This window comes from Arachis hypogaea, chromosome 9, assembly GCF_003086295.3.
Source record: "Arachis hypogaea cultivar Tifrunner chromosome 9, arahy.Tifrunner.gnm2.J5K5, whole genome shotgun sequence".
In the NCBI taxonomy this organism is placed as follows: domain Eukaryota; kingdom Viridiplantae; phylum Streptophyta; class Magnoliopsida; order Fabales; family Fabaceae; genus Arachis; species Arachis hypogaea.
Genome location: NC_092044.1, coordinates 31,612,142 through 31,617,688, shown reverse-complemented (window position 1 = coordinate 31,617,688; position 5,547 = coordinate 31,612,142). Strand labels below are relative to the sequence as shown.

The 5,547-nt window shown below is 41.4% G+C and overlaps 1 non-coding gene across 1 annotated transcript; it reads left to right on the top strand.

Moving 5' to 3' along the window:
- The first annotated feature begins 5,202 nt into the window (after nucleotides 1-5,202).
- LOC112714025 (small nucleolar RNA R71) lies at nucleotides 5,203-5,310 on the top strand. Its single transcript, XR_003158982.1, has one exon. It is a non-coding gene; the product is annotated as a small nucleolar RNA R71 (small nucleolar RNA).
- The last annotated feature ends 237 nt before the right edge of the window (nucleotides 5,311-5,547 follow it).

Genomic DNA, 5,547 nt, shown 5'->3' with positions numbered 1-5,547 from the left:
AATAGTAAAAGGTCCTATTTGTAGAGAACTAGTAGCTTAGGGTTTACAAAAATGAGTAAATGACATAAATATCCACTTCCGGGCCCACTTGGTGTGTGCTTCGGCTAAGCATTGAAGAATTTTCGTGTAGAGACTCTTCTTGGAGTTAAATGCCAGCTTTTGTGCCAGTTTAGGCGTTTAACTCCCATTCTTGTGCCAGTTCTGGCGTTTTACGCCAGAATTCTTGAGCTGACTTGGAATGCCTGTTTAAGCCATCAAATCTCGAGAAAAGTATGGACTATTATACATTGCTGGAAAGCCCAGGATGTCTACTTTCCAACGCAGTTGAGAGCGCGCCAATTGGGCTTTTGTAGCTCTAGAAAATCCACTTCGAGTGCAGGGAGGTCAGACAACAGCATCTGCAGTCCTTTTCAACCTCTGAATCAGATTTTTGCTCAGATCCCTCAATTTCAGCCAGAAAATATCTGAAATCACAAAAAAACACACAAACTCATAGTAAAGTCCAGAAAAGTGAATTTTAACTAAAAACTAATAAAAATATAATAAAAACTAACTAAAACATACTAAAAACAATGCCAAAAAGCGTATAAATTATCCGCTCATCACAACACCAAACTTAAATTGTTGCTTGTCCCCAAGCAACTGAAAATCAAATAGGATAAAAAGAAGAGAATATGCAATGAATTCCAAAAATATATATGAAGATCAGTATTAATTAGATGAGCAGTGCTTTTAGCTTTTTGCCTCTGAACAGTTTTGGCATCTCACTCTATCCTTTGAAATTCAGAATGATTGGCTTCTATAGGAACTCAGAATCCAGATAGTGTTATTTATTCTCCTAGTTAAGTATGATGATTCTTAAACACAGCTACTTTATGAGTCTTGGCCGTGGCCCAAAGCACTCTGTCTTCCAGTATTACCACCGAATACATACATGCCACAGACACATAACTGGGTGAACCTTTTCAGATTGTGACTCAGCTTTGCTAGAGTCCCCAATTAGAGGTGTCCAGGGTTCTTAAGCACACTCTTTTTGCCTTGGATCACAACTTTATTTTTTTCTTTTTCTCTTTTTTTTCGTTTTTCTCCTTTTTTTCTTTTCTTTTTTTTGTATTCACTGCTTTTTCTTACTTCAAGAATCATTTTTATGATTTTTCAGATCCTCAGTAACATGTTTCCTTTTTCATCATTCTTTCAAGAGCCAACATTCATGAACAACAAATTCAAAAGACATATGCACTGTTCAAGCATACATTCAGAAAACAAAAGTATTGCCACCACATTAAAATAATTAATCTGTTATAAAATTCAAAATTCATGCAATTCTTCTCTTTTTCAATTAAGGACATTTTTCATTTAAGAAAGGTGATGGATTCATAGGACATTCATAACTTTAAGGCATAGACACTAAGACACTAATGATCATAAGACACAAACATAGACAAACATAAGCATGAAAATTCGAAAAACAGAAAAATAAAGAACAAGGAGATTAAAGAACGGGTCCACCTTAGTGATGGCGGCTTGTTCTTCCTCTTGAAGATCTTATGGAGTGTTTGAGCTCCTCAATGTCTCTTCCTTGCCTTTGTTGCTCCTCTCTCATGATTCTTTGATTTTCTCTAATTTCATGGAGGAGAATGGAATGTTCTTGGTGCTCCACCCTTAGTTGTCCCATGTTGGAACTCAATTCTCCTAGGGAGGTGTTGATTTGCTCCCAATAGTTTTGTGGAGGAAAGTGCATCCCTGGAGGTATCTCAAGGATTTCATGATGAGTGGGGTCTCTTGTTTGCTCCATCCTTTTCTTAGTGATGGGCTTGTCCTCATCAATGAGGATGTCTCCCTCTATGTCAATTCCAACTGAATAACAGAGGTGACAAATGAGATGAGGAAACGCTAACCTTGCCAAGGTAGAGGACTTGTCTGCCACCTTATAAAGTTCTTGGGCTATAACCTCATGAACTTCTACTTCCTCTCCAATCATGATGCTATGAATCATGATAGCTCGGTCTATAGTAACTTCGGACCGGTTGCTAGTGGGAATGATTGAGCGTTGGATAAACTCCAACCATCTCCTAGCCACGGGCTTGAGGTCATGCCTTCTCAGTTGAACCGGCTTTCCTCTTGAATCTCTCTTCCATTGAGCGCCCTCTTCACAAATGTCTGTGAGGACTTGGTCCAACCTTTGATCAAAGTTGACCCTTCTAGTGTAAGGGTGTTCATCTCCTTGCATTATGGGCAAGTTGAATGCTAACCTTACATTTTCCGGACTAAAATCTAAGTATTTCCCCCGAACCATTGTAAGCCAATTCTTTGGGTCCGAGTTCACACTTTGATCATGGTTCTTGGTGATCCATGCATTGGCATAGAACTCTTGAACCATTAAGATTCTAACTTGTTGAATGGGGTTGGTAAGAACTTCCCAACCTCTTTTTCGGATCTCATGTCGGATCTCTGGATATTCACTCTTTTTGAGTTTGAAAGGGACCTCAGGGATCACCTTTTTCATGGCCACAACTTCATAGAAGTGGTCTTGATGCACCCTTGAGATGAATCTCTCCATCTCCCATGACTCGAAGGTGGAAGCTTTTGCCTTCCCTTTACTCTTTCTAGAGGTTTCTCCGGCCTTAGATGCCATAAATGGTTATGAAAAAACAAAAAGCATTGCTTTTACCACACCAAACTTAGAGGGTTTGCTCGTCCTCGAGCAAAAGAAGAAAGAAGAGAGTAGAAGAAGAAGCAATAGAGGAGATGGAGGTGGCTTTGTGGTTCGACCAAGGGGGAAGAAGTAGTGTTTAGGTTGTGTGAAAATGAAGGAGTGAAGATGGGTTTATATAGGAGTGGGGAGAGGGGTAAGGTTCGGTCATGTATGGGTGGGTTTGGGAGGGAAAGTGGGTTGAATTTGAATGGTAGGGTAGGTGGGGTTTTATGAAGGATGGATGTGAGTGGTGAAGAGAATGGTAGGATTTGATAGGTGAGGGGTTTTTGGGGAAGAGATGTTGAGGTGATTGGTGAATGGGTGAAGAAGAGAGAGGGTGGTGGGGTAGGTGGGGATCCTGCGGGGTCCACAGATCCTGAGGTGTCAAGGAAAATTCATCCCTGCACCAAGTGGCGAGCAAAAATGCTCTTTCTGCCAATTCTGGTGTTAAACGCCGGGCTGGTGCCCATTTCTGGCGTTTAACGCCAGCTTCTTACCCTTTCCTTGCGTTTAACGCCAGTCTGGTGCCCCTTTCTGGCGTTAAACGCCCAGAATGGTACCAGACTGGGCGTTAAACGCCTAATTGCTGCCCTTACTGGTGTTTAAACGCCAGCAAGGTCTTCCTCCAGGGTGTGCTATTTTTCTTTCTGATTTTCATTCTGTTTTTACTTTTTCAATTGATTTTGTGACTTCCCATGATCATTAACCTACAGAAAACATAAAATAACAAAGGAAAATAGATTAAATATAACATTGAGTTGCCTCCTAACAAGCGCTTCTTTAATGTCAGTAGCTTGACAGTGGGCTCTCACTGAGCCTCACAGATGCTCAGAGCAATGTTGGAACCTCCTAACACCAAACTTAGAGTTTGAATGTGGGGGTTCAACACCAAACTTAGAAGTTGGTTGTGGCCTCCCAACACCAAACTTAGAGTTTGACTGTGGGGGCTCTGTTTGACTCTGTTTTGAGAGAAGCTCTTCATGCTTCCTCTCCATTGTTAGAGAGGGATATCCTTGAGCCTTAAACACAAAGGATTCTTCATTCACTTGAATGATCAGTTCACCTCTGTCAACATCAATCACAGCCTTTGTTGTGGCGAGGAAGGGTCTGCCAAGGATGATGGATTCATCCATGCACTTCTCAGTCTCTAGAACTATGAAATCAGCAGGGATGTAATGGTCTTCAACCTTTACCAGAACATCCTTTACAAGTTCATAAGCTTGTTTTCTTGAGTTGTCTGCCATCTCTAGTGAGATTCTTGCAGCTTGTACCTCAAAGATCCCTAGCTTTTCCATTACAGAGAGAGGCATGAGGTTTATGCTTGACCCTAGGTCACACAGGGCCTTCTCAAAAGTCATGGTGCCTATGGCACAAGGTATTGAGAACTTCCCAGGGTCCTGTCTCTTTTGAGGTAATCTCTGCCTAGACAAGTCATCAAGTTCTTTGGTGAGCAAAAGGGGTTCATCCTCCCAAGTCTCATTACCAAATAACTTGTCATTTAGCTTCATGATTGCTCCAAGGTATTTAGCAACTTGCTCTTCAGTGACATATTCATCCTCTTCAGAGGAGGAATACTCATTAGAGCTCATGAATGGCAGAAGTAAATCCAATGGAATTTCTATGGTCTCAGTGTGAGCCTCAGATTTCCATGGTTCCTCATTAGGGAACTCATTGGAGGCCAGTGGACGTCCATTGAGGTCTTCCTCAGTGGCGATCACTGCCTCTTCCTCCTCTCCAAATTCGGCCATGTTGATGGCCTTGCACTCTCCTTTTGGATTTTCTTCTGTATTGCTTGGAAGAGTACTAGGAGGGAGTTCAGTAACTTTCTTACTCAGCTGACTCACTTGTGCCTCCAAATTTCTATTGGAGGACCTTGTTTCAGTCATGAAACTTTGAGTGGTTTTGATTAGATCAGAGACCTTGGTTGCTAAGTCAGAGTGGCTCTGCTTAGAATTCTCTGTCTGTTGCTGAGAAGATGATGGAAAAGGCTTGCCATTGCTAAACATGTTTCTTCCACCATTATTGTTGTTGAAACCTTGTTGAGGTCTCTGTTGATCCTTCCATGAGAGATTTGGATGATTTCTCCGTGAAGGATTATAGGTGTTTCCATAGGGTTCTCCCATGTAATTCACATCTTCCATTGATGGGTTCTCAGGATCATAAGCTTCTTCTTCAGATGAAGCGTCCTTAGTACTGCCTGGTGTAGCTTGCATTCCAGACAGACTTTGAGAGATCATATTGACTTGCTGAGTCAATATTTTGTTCTGAGCCAATATGGCATTTAGAGTATCAATCTCAAGAACTCCTTTCTTCTTATTTGTCCCACTGTTCACAGGATTCCTTTCAGAAGTGTACATGAATTGGTTATTTACAACCATTTCAATGAGTTCTTGAGCTTCTGTAGGCGTCTTCTTCAGATGAAGAGATCCTCCAGCAGAGCTATCCAATAACATCTTGGATAGTTCAGACAGACCATCATAGAAGATACATATGATGCTCCATTCAGAAAGCATGTCAGAAGGACACTTTCTGATCAATTGTTTGTATCTTTCCCAAGCTTCATAGAGGGATTCACCTTCCTTCTGTCTAAAGGTTTGGACTTCCACTCTAAGCTTACTCAATTTTTGAGGTGGAAAGAACTTTGCCAAGAAGGCATTGACTAGCTTTTCCCAAGAGTTCAGGCTTTCTTTAGGTTGTGAGTCCAACCATATCCTAGCTCTGTCTCTTATAGCAAAAGGGAATAGCATAAGTCTGTAGACCTCAGGGTCAACCCCATTAGTCTTGACAGTGTCACAGATTTGCAAGAATTTAGCTAAAAACTGATGAGGATCTTCCAATGGAAGTCCATGGAA